A 19,702-nucleotide genomic window follows, 5' to 3' on the forward strand; every position below is an offset into this window, starting at 1 on the left:
TCAAAACAAGCAATTATTCTTCAACTGGGCTCGTGATTGGACAGAAAAAAGTGCAGTTATGTTATGCTATCTTAATATTGGTATAAGAATATATCCAAATATATCGTGAGAGCTTTCTCTCTGTTTCTCTCTCTCACTCTTTCTCTCTCTGTTTCTCTCTCTCACTCTTTCTATCTGTTTCTCTGTTTCTCTCTCTCTTTCTCTCTTTCTCTCTCACTCTTTCTCTCTCTTTCTCTCTCTCTCTCTCTTTCTCTCTTTCGCTCTCTTTCTCTGATCCCCAAAGTACACAAAGTAGCGTTACTAGGTTTCATCAGTGTTTATATGTTTTGCCTATGTAGTTATGGTTAAGGGGTGAAGTCTATCTGCCATCACAGTTTGCCGCGTTAAAACGCACTACCACAGATTATCTACAATATTTAAGTCGTCAAACCATAAAATCTTGACTTTATTTCTTCAAAGACACTACAAGTCTAGTCTCTACCAGACTGACTACGCTTGATACATTTAGGCGAATATTTGCAAGGGGAGTTTGGCCGCCTTGTAGGTTTGACTGGCCGCCTTCGGAGGGAAAGAAACTACCTCCCCGCGGCCGGACTCCCTTGGCCAATTTTACTCTCTTTTTTGCCGAATTCTACGATCCGTATTCCCGTAGAAAGGCCTTTTTGAGGCTACTAAAAGTCTGTGTTGTTGGCGGACACCAATATATACTGGTACTCGTATCATATCGAATGGACTTCGTATCGTTCGAAAGGTGAAGTTAGGGTCAAGGGCCCAACAACCGGTCAAAAACTCACAACAATCGTTCGTATGGCAGATTCTTTCACGTAAGATGCTAAAGTCCGTCCAACTACGTCCTAATGTTCTTTGATCCTTTGTTGTATGAAGACAGATTGGAGTTGTAGCAATGTTAATGGCGGCGATAAAATACAAAGGTTGATAAATGACGGTCCATATAACACTTAACGATCGTCATTGGTCACTGATAAGTTATTTGGGACCTGATTCGCGCCAAGGACAATCTAATCAACATAGCTAGGTGAAGTGTCGTAATTCTTGGCTTCGTAATGAGAATAGAATAGGGCGAAATGGCTACTGTTTTGGTCACACTATCACGTTTCACCTTCTCTATATACAGTAAAACTGGGCCGTTCTGAGTGAAGGGTACCCTGTTTATGGTGGGTAGTGTTGATGTTGGAAACCTTGTAAAAGTACAAAAACATATCCCCTTTGAATAAAAAGAGAAATCGTCATTTTTACGTCAACAGATCTTAGAAAAAAGGATCCTATATCCTGTAGGATTAAAAAAAAGCAGATTCTGTAAAAGTGTATACCGTAGCTTTTCTTTCGGCAATCCAGATTTGTAGTCGTGTGGTGTAGCGGCAGAGTGCTTGACTCGGAACCAAGAGGTCCCGGGTCCGAGTCCTGACATTCCACCGATCTTGTGCCCTTGGGAAAGGCACTTTACACGACTTTCCTCACTTCGCTCAGGTGAAAATGAGTATTGTATTGCCCCCTGTATTGGTGGCGGCATTAATATAACTTGAAAAAACTTGAGTGTGCCGTCACCACGTCTTGTGATTACATGTTGACATTTAAAAAAAAATCAAATTTCACCCAGGAACTTCACCTTCTTCACCGACAAAAGGGGGTCTTAATGCACCGGAAGAGTCGTTTGTTCCGATCAAAGTCTGTCGTTAAGGTGGCTGTCGTTAACAGGTGTCTACCTGTATCCGTTAAGTAACGGATATCTATTGGGATGTGTGTTTACTTTAATGTCCACATGTACACACTTCGCGGTTTTGACTCTGTGAAGTGTAGAAATCCTCTCCGGAAGTCTTTTTTTTATATATTCCAACATGTAATCACCAGACGTGGTAACGGCACACTCGAGTTTTTTTTTCAACTTATATTAATGCCGCCACCAACACAGGGGACAATACAATACTCATTTTCACCTGAGCGGAGTGAGGAAAGTCGTGTAAAGTGCCTTTCCCAAGGGCACAAGATTGGTAGCATGTCAGGACTCGAACCCGAGACCTCTTGGTTCCGAGTCGAGCACTCTGCTGCTACGCCAGACGACCCCACATCCGGAAGTTTGTAGCACATTGGTGACGATTGTGAACAATGTTACTGAAGACAATAGGCAGGTGAGGTGGGTATCAAGGTGTGTCTGTAGCTTCCTCTTGTCGGAAGTTCACACCGTGCGTTTTGAGGTGGGTACAGGCCTGGACAACCGCGACTTAAGCTTTACGTACAGGAACTTTGCGGTTTTCCTGCGCCCTAGATTCTATGTAAAGGCTAATCCCACAGCCCAGCCTACCTTGGTTACAATGTTAAAAAAAAGGATGTATTCGACGGATGTGCGTCCAATCTCTCAGATACATGTAATTGCTGCCGTTGGACAGTGATTTTGGGTAGGTCCATTTCCGGTCCAGGACATGGTAGAATGTTTGGCGTTCTTTCACGTACCATACCGTAGCAGGGATTTTGAATTGGGGGTTCTTCCCACTGCTTGAGGGACAAGCGAGCGCCGAAGGCCCCCGAAAAATTGTGAAAAATAAACTTTCTGAAATGGCCTTTCCTGCTTTTTTAGAGGATTTTAAAGAAAAAATCAGAGATAACTTTTTTTCAATGACAAAGTGAGCAGTTTTCCTACAATTCCAGCCTCGCTGGTGACATGAATCAGTCCATCTTGCCCCCTGGCTACGGGCATGCGTACCTCCCACCCTGCTTTAGGGATGCAGTGTTCATATACAGTCAAACCAATGTGACCACCTCTTCAAACTGGCCATGGTGACCCTTTTTCACAGTCCGAAAACAGTTCGCATTAAACAACCTGTCCAAGGTGACCACCTGGCCAACACGACCGCCCTGAGCTGAATCTGCTCAAGGCTCGATACCTGCCCATGGTGACCACATCATTTTCGATCATGTTGATCATTGATGATAACTAATGAGAAATCATGGAGAAACCGGCCAGTTTGCCTCGATGATGTTTTTGTTCGTTGTGAATTGTTCCATAGAACTGAAGATGCTTTCAGCATTTGACATCAAAAGCTAAATAAAACATCTCGAGTAGAGCTGTGTACCTAAACAAATTTTAGGTACAGGTACGGGTACAGGTACACAGGTTTAGGTACAGGTCCGGACCTGAACCTGTACCTGAACAATTCGACCAATTTATATGCTCTTCTGAACTCCTTCAATAACAAAAAAAAACATAAATAAACTTGATAGTTAAGGTTTATTCTTTGTTTATGGCGAATGCTCAGATAAAATATAGGCTATATATATGTTTTTGTTTTCATGAACACACTGTCCTTACACAGGGACCCATTGTTAACCAGCTATTTACACATTTGAGGTCACAAATAGGCATAAAATTGGTGTGAAATTGTTTAGGTACAGTACCGGTACTGAGGGATTAGGTATTTTGGACCTGTACCTAATCAATTTTACCGGTACAGTATCGGTACTGCGTACCGGTACACAGCTCTAATCTCGAGTTGGAAACCAATTTATGCCCCAACCTATGCCTCATCTTTCCAAGGTGACCACTTTTCTTTGGTCCCAATCCTAACTCTAATACCAACCCTAACCCTAACCCCTGCCCTAAACACCTGACCTCTCACGTATGTGGAGTGGTCAGAGACAACAAAACACGCTCTATGTTTCTCATTGTTGTGCTGTTGACCGGGAATGTCTGGAAACCTTTACCCAAACTCTTCCGTAAAGCCCAGAAGACAAATACAACATCCCACCTAAATTCCGCAACAAAAGAACCTGTTGATATAAACATGAACCGCAAAACACACCCAGACATTCCTGCCCCTGCCCTCTTCTACCTCCCACTTGATGACGTAATGTTCCTGAGCTCCATGTGTCGTTTGTTTTGATTACCATGGCAACGGCATCTCCCGTGACCCTTTGCGTAGTTAGTCGTCAGTACTTCCGAAGCCTGCTTTTTTTTTACTCTCCAAGCAGAGGTTTGGGTTTTGGTGTATTTTCAGCGTGTTTTTAGGCTTTTTTTAATCGGGGTTTCTTTTTTCGCACTGGAATATTTTCTAGTTGGGTGAAAGAAAAATTCCAGTGCCAAAAAGGAAACCCCGTTAAAAAAGCCTAAAAACACACTAAAAGTACCCAAACCTCTGCTTGGAGAGAATTTTTTTTACCCCATCCTCAAATTCTGACTTCATATGATAGTACAATCCTTCAAAAAATGTTTTAGAGTAGAAAAAATTTTGGTGTATTTTTGTACTTTACACTAACATTATTACTAGAGTGTTAACGTTGCTTTAAACACACATATTTAGTGACACAATCCTGTTCAACTAACGTACGCGTGTACTGCTTAGAAATCTTTTGTGTCCAAAATGTGTTTACAATGTATTTACAAGTATTGATCCTTTAGAAAATTACATGATATTACCATCGGTATACGTTGAATACGTTGGCCCAAATGTTTGTTAACAAGCAAATTGTACGTCCGAACCTAGACTCGTATGCCGCGACAGTATGGGATCCATATACAAAGAAAGGCAAAGACAAACTGGAAAGGGTACAGAATCAAGCTGCACGATTCTGTATGAACAACTATGAAAGAGGTGCTAGTGTCACGGAAATGAAAAGAAACATACAGTGGGCCTCACTGGAAGACAGAAGAAAAATGTCCAGACTATGCATGATGTACAAAATAACTAATAAACTAAGTACCTAATACCAGCCCAGAAGAGAACAAGAAATAGCCATGCCTTCAAGTACCAGAGTTATCAACCAAGGATTGAGGTGTTCAAGAATTCATTCTTTCCTAGAACTATCGCAGAGTGGAACTCGCTCTCAGCAAGTACAGTAGGGGCATTGTCATTAGATAGCTTTGAACAAAGTCTAGAGTTAGAAGTTCATGGGTTATGTGTAACAAGTCTATCGGTGTAATGTAGCCAGCTGCCGCCGCGCCGCGTGCCTGCGAAGCTGGTGTGTTACGCCGAAGGGCGGTTATACCGGCTATACAGATACAGACACAGAGTCCCTAACCCCCGCCCCTCCTGATTTCTATTGATAGGTTCATTGTAGACGCAGTCTTGTGAAGACAGTTTCCCGATTTTTTTTTCACAGAAATTATATGATTTAAAAAAAAAAAAATTACAAACATTCTTATTGTAGTTTCATGCGAGCGTGTTTGCACGTATGGCATCGGCAGACTGAATTTTTCTGTCACCAGGAGCGGAAAATGTCATTAAGTGCTTGATGACTTCGCCAGTATTTTCGGATCAACTCGATCAGTTTTTCATGAGCCGTTATGATGAAAACGTGCTTGTTCCCAGTGTACTCTGGAATGTTGCCGAGTCCTGGGGACGACCCGACTGCTGGCTCAGCGGCCATGTTTACAAGGGTTGCTAGGCGACCAGAGCCAGGTTTTCCCCTGTAAGACTAAACACAAGCAGCGCGAGGGAGGAGGTCAAGATGGCTTTTAGGGGCGGGTCATTAACTCTCTGGGGGGTTATCTGTCTTTTTCTTTGGACGAAACGTTTAATAATGACGCTTGTGCGTGTATGAGTGTGTGTGTGTGTGTGTGTGTGTGTGTGTGTGTGTGTGTGTGTGTGTGTGTGTGTGTGTGAATGTGTGTGTGTGTATTAATGTGTAGTGTAGTGTACATGTGTTTGTGTGTGATTCTGTGTGTGTATGTGTCAGTGTGTGCGTGTGTGTACATGTGTGTGTGTGTAAGTGTGTGTGTGTGTAAGTGTGTGTGTGTGCGCGTGTGTGTGTGTGTGTGTGTGTGCGTGTGTGTGTGTGTATGTGTGCGTGTGTGCGTGTATACATGTGTATCTTTGTGTTCCTCTTGTCTTTCTTTCATTTTCTTTCTAAGTTTTTAATATTTTACCCAAAAAATAGCAATTTGTCGCCAAATATAAATTCAAACGTTCCTTGAATCGAAGAATAAGACGACCTTGAGTTAACGGCACGTTTGATACCTAAAGGTAAAATGTAAAGTAGAGGACATTTATTACGGCAGTTGTAGCTGTTACTTTGTATTGCTACTGATGAACGACTTGAACTCAACATGCCTGAACCCCCCCCCCCCTAAATGTCTAATGGTGCGTCCCTAACGACTTTTCCATGTTTCCACTTAGTAACATTTCCCGCAGCTGTCACATAAGACTGGGCCGGCCGTGTGATGTTCGGATCAGCCGCTTTCATCACAAAATCCGGCCTGACACAACTTCCTAACTCTTCCTAACACTCGTTTGTTACTCTTTCTCACAGTAATTGAACAGTAACATGTTAACGTTAACTATCTACACATGCCCAGAGGATAGAAGATATGTATAAGCAAAATATTCTAATCGTCTCTTTCTTTTTCTATATAAGGCCACAGCAAGTAATTTTTATGGATGACATGAGCGCGCGCATTAATTGTCGCCTGATTTTGAAAAAACAAAAACAAGAAATTTTGTTGCCTTCTGACAGTGGCCAATATGCCAAAAATGGGCAAAGATGTCTGTTGCCATGCCGGAAGGTGGATGGCAGATAACTATGAAGAGAGGAGACAGGAAAATGCTCTGCTTTAATGATTTGTTTCTTACTTTGATGCAGTGATATGTGATACTGGCTGTGCATATGTGATGTTCCCACTGAATCAAAACCATTTGTACAATGATTGAGTCAAAATTTTAGAATGTAGGAACCTTGTTTTTTTTTTCGCCCGCTCGTATTAGATTTGGAATCTACAGCAGATGTCATCCATAAAATCTACTTGTTTTAGCCACAACTTTAACTATCTACACATGCCCAAAGCATAGAAGATAACTATCAGCAAAATGTTCTAATCGTCTCTTAATTTTTCTATATATAGAGTTACCTTACGGACGATAGCATTCTTCATAGCTAGGTCCAAAGTCTAAAGATACTAAGATCTTACATAAGCCATGTGATAACAGCAAAGCGGATAAAATAATGCATGGCATATTTTGATCTCTTATTGATAACTTTTGCTAACGTCATATGTATTGATACATTTCTGTGTAGTTGTAACTTCTTGGACACCCCAGAATTTTAATATTCTTCTAATCAGCAGTTCTATAATCTATATGAAGTGACCTTCGTAGTGGTTTAAGCCGGTCGATAGAATAATGATGAGAGTCTTTATTTTAGCCTTGTACTGGTTAAGTGCATGTATGCGTCGCTTTGACCTATCTAAAAAGACACTGTAAAATAACGACTTAAGTAATTATGTAGCTGTATAATAGACATTGTACCTGTGCAATAGCTCAATTGGTAGAGTGCTCGCTTTGTAACCGGGAGGTCGTGAGTTCAAACCCCGGCCGGGTCATACCAAATACTTTAAAAATGATACACACGTCTTTCTCTGCTTAGCACTCAGCACACATGAGAAAGAGTGTGGGAAGGTCAAACACACAGCACTACCAGCGGACTAGCCCCCTGCTGTAGTGCCCTGCACAACTGTGTGTGGCCCAAGGGCTACGGAAATGAAGATGGGCACCACCCTACACTCTGCATAAGAGCACGGGAGACCTTCTTCTTCAATAATAGACATACAACTACCATGACTCATCATACATTGTGTCTTAAGCTACTATCAATATTGTATAGCTTTGAATTTCGTGTAGATTGACTGGCTTAATGTAACTAGGCAGGAGTTTAAATTTATCAAACGCTTTCCACAAGTGTACAGTTTTTCTGAATTCTATCTGAGTAGCCAGTAGTCTTTTACAACTAGTTACAACTTGTTACAATTAATTTTAGTGCAATACATTTTGACTGAATCTCTCGGTTACTGTGAATGTACGTATCTAGGAACAGAAACGTTTATTTAATATGGAATGTAGGTCCAAGAGCACAAGGTAGGAAAAGTTGTTCGTGTAATTCGTACATACGAAGTAATCTTGGAAACGTGTGAATGTTGGCCTGAAAGTACTTCTCATATCTCCGTACGCTACAGGCGGCACCAAGTCGCCATTCAGTACGGTTAGGCCACAGCATGTCAATTCTATGGATGACATCTTCCGCAGACTTCAAATCTAATGCGAGCAAGCGAAAAAAAAACAAGGTTCCTACATTCTAAAATTTTGACTCAATCATTATACATATGGTTTTGATTCAGTGAGAACATCACATATACACAGTCAGCACCACATATCACTGCATCAAAGTAAGAAACGAAACATTAAATCAGAGCCTTTTCTTGTCTCCTCTCTGCATAGTTATCTGCCATCCACCTTAGCATGGCAACAGACATCTTTGCCCGTTTGCATGTTGACCACTGTCAGAAAGCAGCAAAATTTCTTTTTCTTTTTGCCAAAATCAGGCGACATTTAATGCGCGCGCTGATGTCATCCATAAAAATTACTTGCTGTGGCCTTACTGTATGCATGCAGGGAATTTCATTCAAGACTCTTGCGATCGATGGACTCTGTCACGTAAGAGGTATTTCCCCATTCATGACCAGACGTTCGCGTGTGACTTTCTTATGAATGAAACACACCTGCGTTCTGGCGGGAACTTCGCGTGGGCTAGGTTATGTCAGCAACGGGGGTGGTTATGTTTTAAAATTGGACAGAACTAAAACTGTCATCATTGTTACCTTATTTAATCTCTTATACTTTACTACGTAAGTACATTTGTGGTGTGGAATAACATGTCCATCCGACTGCTGCGTTTTAAGAGACAATAAAATATTTTAGAGTCTTTCCGTACCCCTAAAATGCAATAGTTGAGCCTTTTTCCTCAGACCGCCGTGTCAGACGACAAGAACAGCGCTATTCTTACATCAAACCGCCAGTTTTCACATCCGGCCCACCGGCAGACTCACATCAATATTTGATGAAAGAACGCCACGATTCAAGGGCAATCTTACAAATTTATTTTACGTTTCTTCTTTGAGAGTTTTGGCCGAAAATAAGAGATAAATAATAAGATCTAAAGACACCATAATCAAATACCTATATCTGTATTTTGATAGTCTGAAAATGTCATAATTATCTATTCCGTAGTTGCCCCCCCCCCTTCTCCTTGATACCAACGAATTATTGGCGGTCATTTTACAATGAAGGAGGTCACATATGTACAATCACGCCTGTATTTTCCTTACAATAAATTGATAGATCTATTTATCTAATGATGATATCGACTTGACTCTTCCAGAAACCTGGCGGCCAGGAAAATTGAGATTAAAACAAAAGTCGGGAAATTGTCTTCACACGACTGGGTCTACAATGAACCTATCAATAGAAATCAGGAGGGCCGGGGGCTAGGTACTCTGTGTCTGTATCTGTATAGCCGGTATAACCGCTCCTCGGCGTAAAACACCAGCTTCGCAGGTACGCGGCGCGGTGGCAGCTAGCTATATCACACCCAACGACTTGTTACCCTCAATCTTTGCACATCTAATTGCAGGAGTTGTTGAAAGCTTTCTAGTGATGATGCCCCAACTGTGCTTGGTGGCAACGAGTTCCAGTCTACGATAGTTCCTGGGAAATACGAGTTTTTGAACACCTCAATTCTTGTTTGATAACTTGGGACAGTGTAAAAAACCGATCTAAGACATCAATATGTTTTTTTAGAAGTATGTACCTCATTCGCCCCCCTCCCCCTTTCTGACTCCATTCATTCTTCACCGTTCACACGTCCTACATGCAAGGTCGGCCTTTAGACTTCTACGCATTAAAAAGTGAGCAAAAACAGGCATGACAGAAATTGCCGACATCACAACACGTGAAACAATACCAGCCGTCTGTACGGTTTTCACCTGCCCCCGTAACTCATGCCACACGCCCGACAACATGGCAGGCTCTTACACGCTACATTTAGATAACAGCATTTGTCGTTTGATATCTGCTCATGCAAGAACCATTACAGTACACCTAGCCGTGACAAGGCGTTATATTATTGCACTGAAGCATAGAAGGACAAAAAACTTGTGACGTAGATAGTACGATAATCCTAATATCAGGGGTGCCAGAGTATACAGCGCAATTTTACTAGTATAAAGTGAAATTTTACATAATACAGTACAATGGTATTAGTATACAGTGCAATTTTTCGGAATACAGTACAATCATTGTGCAAATGGTTTTGATTCAGTGGGAGCATTACATATACACAGCCAGCATCACATATAACTGCAAGTAAGAAACAAAACATTAAATCAAAGCCTTTTTTGTCTCCCCTCTTCATAGTTATCTACCATCCACCTTCCGGCATGGCAACAGACATCTTTGCTCAGGGCATGTTGAACACCGTCAAAGGGGAACAATTTTTTTTTTCAAAATCGGGCGAAAATCAACGCGCGCGCTAATGTCATCCATAAAATTACTTGCTGTGGCCTAAGACAACCACACAAGCCTTGACATGTTGGCAACACTGACATCTTGACATCTTCTGTTGAACGTCATCAGTCGGGTAACGGTGTGTTCAGTGACCGCTATTTCAAACACACCTGTCTTCACACTGACGGGGTCAGTCGTTGTAGTCTTGTATGTGCTGTAAGCTTGTGGTCAACCTTTTCTCTCAAACTCTTTGTGCCGCTTTATCCACACCAAAACGAGTTGGTCTTTGTACCTTTGGCGCCCCAATGCTCTCTTCTGTACCGTGTTAATAACTAGTTAACGACAAAAACGTGCGGTATTGAAAGGGATACACAACTAACCACGTGGGGGCGTGTCAATATATCACTGAAATAAATGGCTAGGGGTTGCCTATACCAGGTGGGGGTCGGATGTACCATTTACTTGTACAAAAAAGATTAAGCCGATCTCAAAGTTACTTGGTACTTGATAAACAATGGCGTAATTCGACGTAATCTCCTTGTGGTCACTTGACTTGAGTACAATGTAGAACACAGGGAGAGGGCGGTATGTGACGCCCCCATGTTTGATCTCTGTAGGTATGTTGCGAGTAAGTATACTTAGTGTTAATCCACTCAAACATACCTGCGTTACATTGACGGATCAGGGGTTCTCATAGATGTCACACTGTGGTGGAAAGGTTGCGACGTCAGCAAATAAGGCTAAACAAATCCGTACACAAGAACGTTACGGTTGCATAATTTTCTTTTAAAAAAAGGAAAGATTCGCTGCATATACTTAAAAAAACCACTAAAGTGTACCTTATATGACCCATGACTTATATAGACAACAATGTAACTCATGCATATGATGGAATAAAAGTCAAATTGAAAAAAAGGCCTATTATGACGTGCTACTTGTCTTGTCAATTTAGTACAGTCTAAGCCAGCCAACGTACAGAATGGTCACGATTGCCCCCCCTCCCACTCCCGTATTTGAAAAAAAAAACACCCTTTTAAACGACCTTGTGTGAAGTTTTTAGGTGTTCCTAGCCAAAAAATGTAAATACAAAAGAAATTCATGTCTAAAATTCTCGAGTAGACGTGTATAGCAACGTGGGATGGTACATGTATCTGAGAGCCGAAAGTTTTTGAACTTGCCGAGATGAATGAAACGAGGGAATCATTTGTACACGGACGATTCAACTCATTGAGGGCACCCACTCAACTGTGTGAGTACACTGTATCCTAGGCTGCGGCACACTATAGTGTTCTCTCTTCGATCGAAGTACGAACTGCCTGCGTTATTTTTAACTCAGCTGCTTTTATACCTGACACCAGGAGCCTCTGATGACGTCAAGACCTGACATGTCGTCGTTTATGCAAATTTGCACAGGTGTACCCCGTGTCAAGATATTTTCGCCTCTCCCAAATCAAAAGTTCGTTGCATAACCATATGTAGAAAATATGATTGTAATTGTATGTTATCATTGGAAAGTATGCATGTCAATACTAATAACAATACTAATCTCTTTGTAACATGTTGGTAAAAACGATTCTGTGAATACTTTGATGAGATATATTTAGTCATGCAAAAATAATAAGATATACAGTAGGTGACCCTCGGTGTTCCGACCAGGGTAATTACTCTGTTCCAAATGTCAGTTCTGTGGATCAAATATCACACCGACCGTAAAGGATGACTGTACACATCGCTCGCAGGTGAAAACACATGGATCATTTCACAGGCGATTGCCCAAAAAGAAAGAACTGTGAGAGAGAAGTGAACACGACAAATAAGGCCACATCGACTTAACTTTATGTTTGACATCCACGCGTGCATTGATTTTCAGTTGTTCTAAAAAAAATAGAAATGAAATTTAAAAAAAAAAAAGATCACGTCCACCGAGGCTCTGGCCTGGCTCTAAGCCTGGGTAGTCCATGGTAGTTAGCAATGCGGAGCCGGGCACCCAGGCTACCGAAGCTCCACGACTCAAGAACTTGGTACATACCGTACAGTGCCGATTTATAAATATTCCGAAAAAAAGAAGAAGCATGTGCCGGTTTGTCGTATACGTCGCTTTGTACGGCCACAAGTTCACAATACCAGCTTTGTATTCTTGTGGTTTTGTAGCATTTCTATTTTGGGCTTGGTTTTTTTATTCGCCCGCGCGCGCTAGTTTGGGGGTCTTCAGAGGATGTTATCCTTAAAATTAAGGAGGTGTGGCCTAACACATGTGGCTGGATAGCTCCCCTCTTCGCCGCAAGCTAGGTATGATTCACAAATAAAAGACAACACAGTCTTTGTGATACAGGTCATTAAGTGACTTACACATAAAAGTCACCGCACTCAAACAACGCCAGACACTGTGTTTTTGACGGGCTACCCTTTTTCGTAAGTAACGCATTGAACTGTATTATTTTGGCAAGTGTTGCGCAAAGAAAATAGCGTGCTTGTACGAAAACTTATTACAAACATACATGTAGCTATGTACTACTATAACACAAGAAAACTGTAACTCAAGAAACCGGACAGATTTTGAAAACTGTTAGACGATTTGCTATGCTTCCTACACTCAACGTATATTGGAAAAATATAGGTATTTTGAGAAATATATTTCAGGAGTAGTACATACAAGGAGGATCTCATTCAACTTAGAATTGCATATTGTAAACGTTTCCTTCTGTTTGTATGTTGGAAAATCGAAATTTCTTTGGATTGAAGTAAAAAATGTTGTTAATTCGGATGAAATTTTGATGTTTAAAACTACAACTTCAATCGATGTAAAAGGACTCAAACACAGGCCGATCTATTACTTAGGGCATTTATAAGAAGTTGCAGTAGCCTCCATAGCATGCCAAAAACTGGGAGTTTGGGGGGTCTTCATGGTCTTTTGGAGCTTTTATGTGCTATTTTATGATTCCATATAGACAACATAGCCGGCCTGGTTGAATACCCCGTTTTTGAACTGGGCTGATCAGAAACAGCCGAAGACCATCAAACTCCCAGTTCTATAAGCCTGCTGCGGAGGCTAATAAGTTGCCGCCCTCCCCACCTTGTACATTACAAACACACACACCGATCCGAAGTACCTTTGACCCCAAGGCAACAGGTAGGTACATCTATCATCCTCACCGGTCAATTAGTTTCCTGTGCGTCAACGTGTTTGCTTGTGTGTAAACACGGGGAGAACGTTATGGCTAGATTAGTGGCAGGACAAATTGTTCTCTGTTTATACTACCCAATTATACTGTTTGGAGACGCCATTGCGAGCGGAGGATCAGAGGGAAGCCGTCGGGGTAGAAGGGGGCGAACAAGGGGGCAAATATTGGGACATCTACGGTGTAGCTAGGCCTGTAACTCGGATAGAAATATCCATGGAATGTAGCAGGAAGGGAGTGTGATTATGAAGAGTAGTGATAGAAATAGTTACGAAATAATGTCTCTCTTCTAGCTCAGCAAAGAAAAAAAAAAGAGGCGTGAATGTAGAACTACGAGTATTTGAATGTAGAACTACGCATTTGTCAGGACTGTAACTCGGATAAAAATATCCATGGAATGTAGCAGCAAGGGAGTGTGATTATGTAGAGTAGTGATAGAAATAGTTACGGAATAATGTCTCTCTTCTAGCTCAGCAAAGAAAAAAAAGAGGCGTGAATGTAGAACTACGAGTATTTGAATGTAGAACTACGCATTTGTCAGGACTGTAACTCGGATAAAAATATCCATGGAATTTAGCGACAAGGAGTATGGTTATGAAGAATAGTGATAGAAATAGTTACGTATAATGTCTCTCTTCTAGCTCAGCAAAGAAAAAAAAGAGGCTTAAATGTAGGACTACATATTTGACGAGTTTGTGTAAGCATACTTGTTAAACAAGGGGAATCTAAAGTACCGGTTTGGCCTGAATTACTTACGCATTAAAAGTTACTGGTTTTTGCATAAAATTGAGTGTTTTTTTTATAGAAAAATGCGTGCTTCTGACTGTTTTGAGTCAGTGTTGATTTCGTTATCAGGGGTTAGAGTACAAGAAAGTTAAGCAAATATTGGTAGGGAAAATAATGGATTAAACTAAATAAAAGACGTCGAAAGAAAAAAGGTAGCGGCATACCAAAATAAACTTTGTTCTTAGCGACATAATGTGTTGGAATTTCACAAGAACATGGCGGCCTGAATGACAACAGCCTCTTCACCCCTCATTGTACAAAACAGTCCTCCCTTCAAAGTAGCGCCAAGAAAAAAGGCACCACGCCGAAAAAATCGTCCGTTTTGATGTTGGATCGTAGAGTAATTATCGGGCGTTCCTGACCGCAGATGCGTTAACTCTCAAGTAGTCTGTTGTTCTTTTTTCCTGGACAGAAATCTGCAGTATCCTAGAGCTCATAGATCAAAGGAAGGAATGAGGACATATTTAGGAAAGCAAAGTAGTGAAAGAAATATCATCAACGGCGTTTAATACCTTTATAATATGTTATGTTAATTCATATGGAAGTGGAATCAAATGAAAGTTTAGTAGTGTTTCGTGGTAGAAACAGAAATCTGCGGTATCCTAGAGCTCATAGATCAAAGGAAGGAATGACGACATATTTAGGAAAGCAAAGTAGTGAAAGAAATATCATCAACGGCGTTTAATACCTTTATAATATGCTATGTTAATTCATATGGAAGTGGAATCAAATGAAAGTTTAATAACTAGTGTTTCATGATAGAAACAGAAACCTGCAGTATCCTAGAGCTCATAGATCAAAGGAAGGAATGACGACATATTTAGGAAAGCAAAGTAGTGCAAGAAATATCATAAACAGCGTTTAATACCTTTATAATATGTTATGTTAATTCATATGAAAGTGGAATAAAATGAAAGTTTAGTGGTGTTTTATGATAGAAACAGAAATCTGCAGTATCCTAGAGCTCATAGATCAAAGGAAGGAATGAGGACATATTTAGGAAAGGAGCGTAGTGCAAGAAACATTGTGAACAGCCTTTTTAAATACCTTCAAAATGTTATGTTAAATCCCATGAAAGTGGAATTAAATGAAAGTTTTGTGATGTTTTATGATAGAAAAGCAAATAATATGTGGCTTCCTAATTTCAGTATGCCAGTGATTAAAAAAATCATTATCATATTCTTAACATTGCATATTAGACATTTACTAAAGTGGGTTTCACGTAGAAATATAGATAAAGAAAACGAACAAAATCCATGTACTTAGATACATATTAAGCGTTTTCTTTTGTTTTATATATATGGTTCCCAGTTTGAATTTGTGTACGAACTCTTTGAAATTTTTCTCTATTTTATACTTCATTATCAAGTGGTGCCATATGATTATATACCCTTCAATTATTTCATGCCACACTATACTACTTAAATGTGAATTTCAACGTACAACAACCATACAACTTCACAAATGATTTTACCTTTCATTGATTGGTCAAATAAAAATGATTGACAGTTCACGATTGGTCACATAAAATGATTGACAGTTCAATCAGTGACATGCGTATCCACTCTGCCGGAGCATCTGTACCTTGTGTAGGTGGGTGATTGAACATAACGTAGATAAGATTAGATTAGATTAGATCAGATGGACACAAGAAAGTGTGTAAATATCAACACTTCAGCATTATGATTGATTTGCTCGGTAAACTTCCTAACAGGGTCTTTGTTTCTCCTGTCCTTTGGGAATTTAGGGGGTTGCAGATGGTTTAAAAGTTTGGACTATTTTCTGGCTTTTAATAAAAAATGATTTCTTACGAGGGATATACTTTTTGTTTTAAATTTATGATCCAAGATGACTTTTTGAGGTCAATAATAAATTGTTGCAGCGTGTGTATAAGTAAGTGTGTGTGTGTGTGTGTGTGTGCGTGCGTATATTATATAAATGTCTATGTGTGTGTATATATATGTCTGTATGCATGTGCGCTGGCATGTTTGTGTTTTTTACAGGTACGTAGTTTGCTGCATTACCAAAAACATAAGGCTATATATAGGAGAATTTTTACCAGGGGAGTTTGGCCGCCTTGTAGGTTTTATGATAGTGCTCTTAACTCTGTAAATGCCTCTCTTGTGCAATTTGTATATGAAATACTTTAATGTAATGTTGAAATGTACAGTACTAATGTGAATGAAAAAAATTGAATTTCACTATGCTAAATATGTGTAATATCGTGTAAATACTTTTTTAATGTGTATCTCTATTACCACATCTTGACTCCAAGATTGTGCTGTCGTTAAGTTTTTAAAACAGGATGTACATCTTAGAACGCAATTCAGCTTTATGCTGCAATGTTCTTGATTTTAGCAATAAACCATTTTTGATTGATTGATTGATTGATTTATTGGCCGCGCAGGGAGGGAAAGAAACTACTACCTCCCCGCGACCGGACTCCCTTGGCCAATTTTACTCTCTTTTTTGCCGAATTATACGATCCGTATTCCCGTAGAAAGGCCTGGTGGAGGCTATCGACCTCTGCTTGGAGTGTACCAGTGTGTAGCCTTCCCCTGGTGTGTGTTTTGCCGTGTTTAATGAGCTTTTATGCACAGGTTACACAGCACACACCGTGTCAAAATATTGGCTGACCGGAACGCCGACAGGCTGACATTTACCTAGGCAGGACAGGCGGAGTAAGGCCGCTCTGACCCGACTACATGGATGACACACTTTATTGTGTTTACCGAAGCAAAACATATTGTTTTTGCTCAGTTTCTTCTTCCTCTTCTTCTTCTCCAAACAGTGACCTCTGACTGACCTGAATCAATGTTGTGCCTGTTGCCATGGTAACTAGTGTTGGGTTACATAATGTTGCAATTTTATAGCAGGAGGGATTTAGACTCCTGTCTGACCATATGTATGAATTTGTTTGAGTAAGAAATAATAGAACAGACCATATGCGGAGGTAAACACTATCAGTATGCATTTGCCGTGCAAATGTTACCTTTCTAGTTTTTTATCTTTATTTATGAAATTGCAACACTACAATACACGTGGGACACAGGCAGCTGTTGCTGGTGTAATGTCACACACAAAGAAACAAATTCTGGACAGACAATACTCATTTTCACTTGAGTTTAGTGGGGAAAGTCGTGTAAAAGTGCGTTTTCCAAGGGCTCAAGATCTAATCTCCAAGCAGATCCCTTTCGGTGGCAAGACAGTATCCATATGCCAGAGAAGGTCGCTGGCCACCGACGTTGGTGGGGGTAACGACAGAAAAAGGGCCATGTATAAAAAGCTAACGATGATTCCTCCACGACCTCGGCTTGGAGAGCACAAGATCGGTGGCAAGTCAGGACTCGAACCCGGGACCTTTTAGGTCAGCACGCCACACGACACCCGGTGATTTTCGTACGCCAAGAATATATACGTTTCTCTTTACTTGGCGGGATGACAGAGGCCTAGAGGAACATAATACGGTATCAAAAGAAAGGAAGCAGAGCTCGAGTTACCGGCCACTTGCTTCAACAAGTCAAATAAGAACAGACATGAGTTCATCTTTTGGTATACCGTGATCTGCATGTTCAATCATTTGTTTAAAAATACCATACCTCTTTGAAATATTTACGATGTTTTGTAAATTATTTGTCAATATTGTCACTGATTCTATGCATATTACACTGCCACTTCCTCTCAACCTTTTGTTTGGGGGGAGGGGGGTGATCTCTAATTTGACCTCTCCGTCAGTCTTTGGTTACAGCATTTCGCCTCTACATTTTCCCGTGACTGTTTAATATTGAAGATGATGATGATGATGTTTAATATTGAAGTATGTACAAACATATCTATTTCAGATATTACAACTTTCGTACACAGAGGTAAATAACAAAGAGACCCGATGATTGAATGTGTCTGTTGCTGCGAAATGTGAGCTTTTCAAAATTCATTTATGTCATGGATATATAATATAATACGTGGGATCTCTCTATTTTTTTTCAACAAGAAAGAAAACATATAAGCACTTACAATAAAGAATCTGACAACCAATCTATACATTGATGGTGCCAACGTGTAATATTATTACGCAATGAAAATGTTGCAAGTCTCATGTGTGAAAAATGAAGTGGAAACATCATCATTCAATTCTTCACAGACAGTTTTTCAAAGACAAACGCGCTTGAAAAGACCTTGTAGGCTTTATACGCGTTATCCAACCTCTTGATCTCTTTATGTTGACGCAGGGGTGTGAAATTATTCATATTTCCAGCGATAGATCAGTTTCGGCGCAGGCGCAGAGCAGCGACGAAGGCATGCATACCATCCCTGCCTCCGAACGTTCCCGAACGGTGACGATGATCCACGAAGTGCGTAGTTCCGTCCGAGTGATGGCGAACACTGACGAAGACTGACGAGATAGAAAGCGTCATCACAACTGGATAACCACTGTAGTTACCCCGAGGGTTTTAGGACTAACAAAAGGCGCGCTGTACCTCGGACAAAAAAACAAGGTCATCGCGACATTTTTTGACGGTAAGAAGGCACGTGAGAAACTCCAGACGGTAACACTGCCTACAACAAGGTGAAGGTCACATGCTCAAGGTGACTCGTCCGAACACGATACAGTAGATCGAAAATATACCTAAACTAGAAAGGTAACATTTGCAAGGCAAATGCATAATGTTTACCTCCGCATATGGTCTGCTCTATTATTTCGTACTCAAACACATTCATATACATGGTCAGACAGGAGTCTAAATCCCTCCTGCTATAAAATGGCAATAGTATGCATGGTGAAGACCATCAGTAAATGGCTAACACTTTAAAAAATTTCATCAGAAAAAAATTTTTACGCAAATTATTCACATGGCCCTTACCTAGTAACATGCAATCTATGTGGTCTTGAATTCGAAGGTTGAACAAATGACTAAACACACAGAGTAATATTTTATTGGCATGGTGAATAATAGTCTCTTCATTTTCATTCCTTCACATTTTCTTCTTGTCATTTGGAATGGAAGCTGGCATTCAGAGACATAAGTATCGTTTTCCAATACTCTTTTTTTTCAATTAACGGCATATATTTGCTCACTTTGCAGCTTCTTTGTACAATTTATGGTCGAAAACATTGTCTTTGGAAACAGACGAAAATTCATACGCGCGCAGTTGTCATCCATATAATCAAATCAACATGGCCTAATTATAAAGCTATCGATGCATGGCCATGGAAATATCTAAGAAGATTGAAGTTTGCAGTAGCTTAGTCATTCTTGTCACCCGATCCCCTCGTGCCCGGAATTCCTGAGCGGTCAGCCGGTTTATGAAGAGATGGGAACCCGCTGAACTTCAGCAGAGAGGAAGGTCGCACGTGTATGACTCATGGTCACAAGGGTAGCCTCGTATCTAGTCTCATCACACCCTCTCGAAATTGAGAGAGGGCGGTATAAGAAGTTCCAAGTGCATGCCCGT

This window comes from Branchiostoma belcheri, unplaced genomic scaffold (genome assembly GCF_001625305.1).
Source record: "Branchiostoma belcheri isolate BF01 breed outbred unplaced genomic scaffold, Haploidv18h27 scaffold8, whole genome shotgun sequence".
NCBI classification, from domain to species: Eukaryota; Metazoa; Chordata; class Leptocardii; order Amphioxiformes; family Branchiostomatidae; genus Branchiostoma; species Branchiostoma belcheri.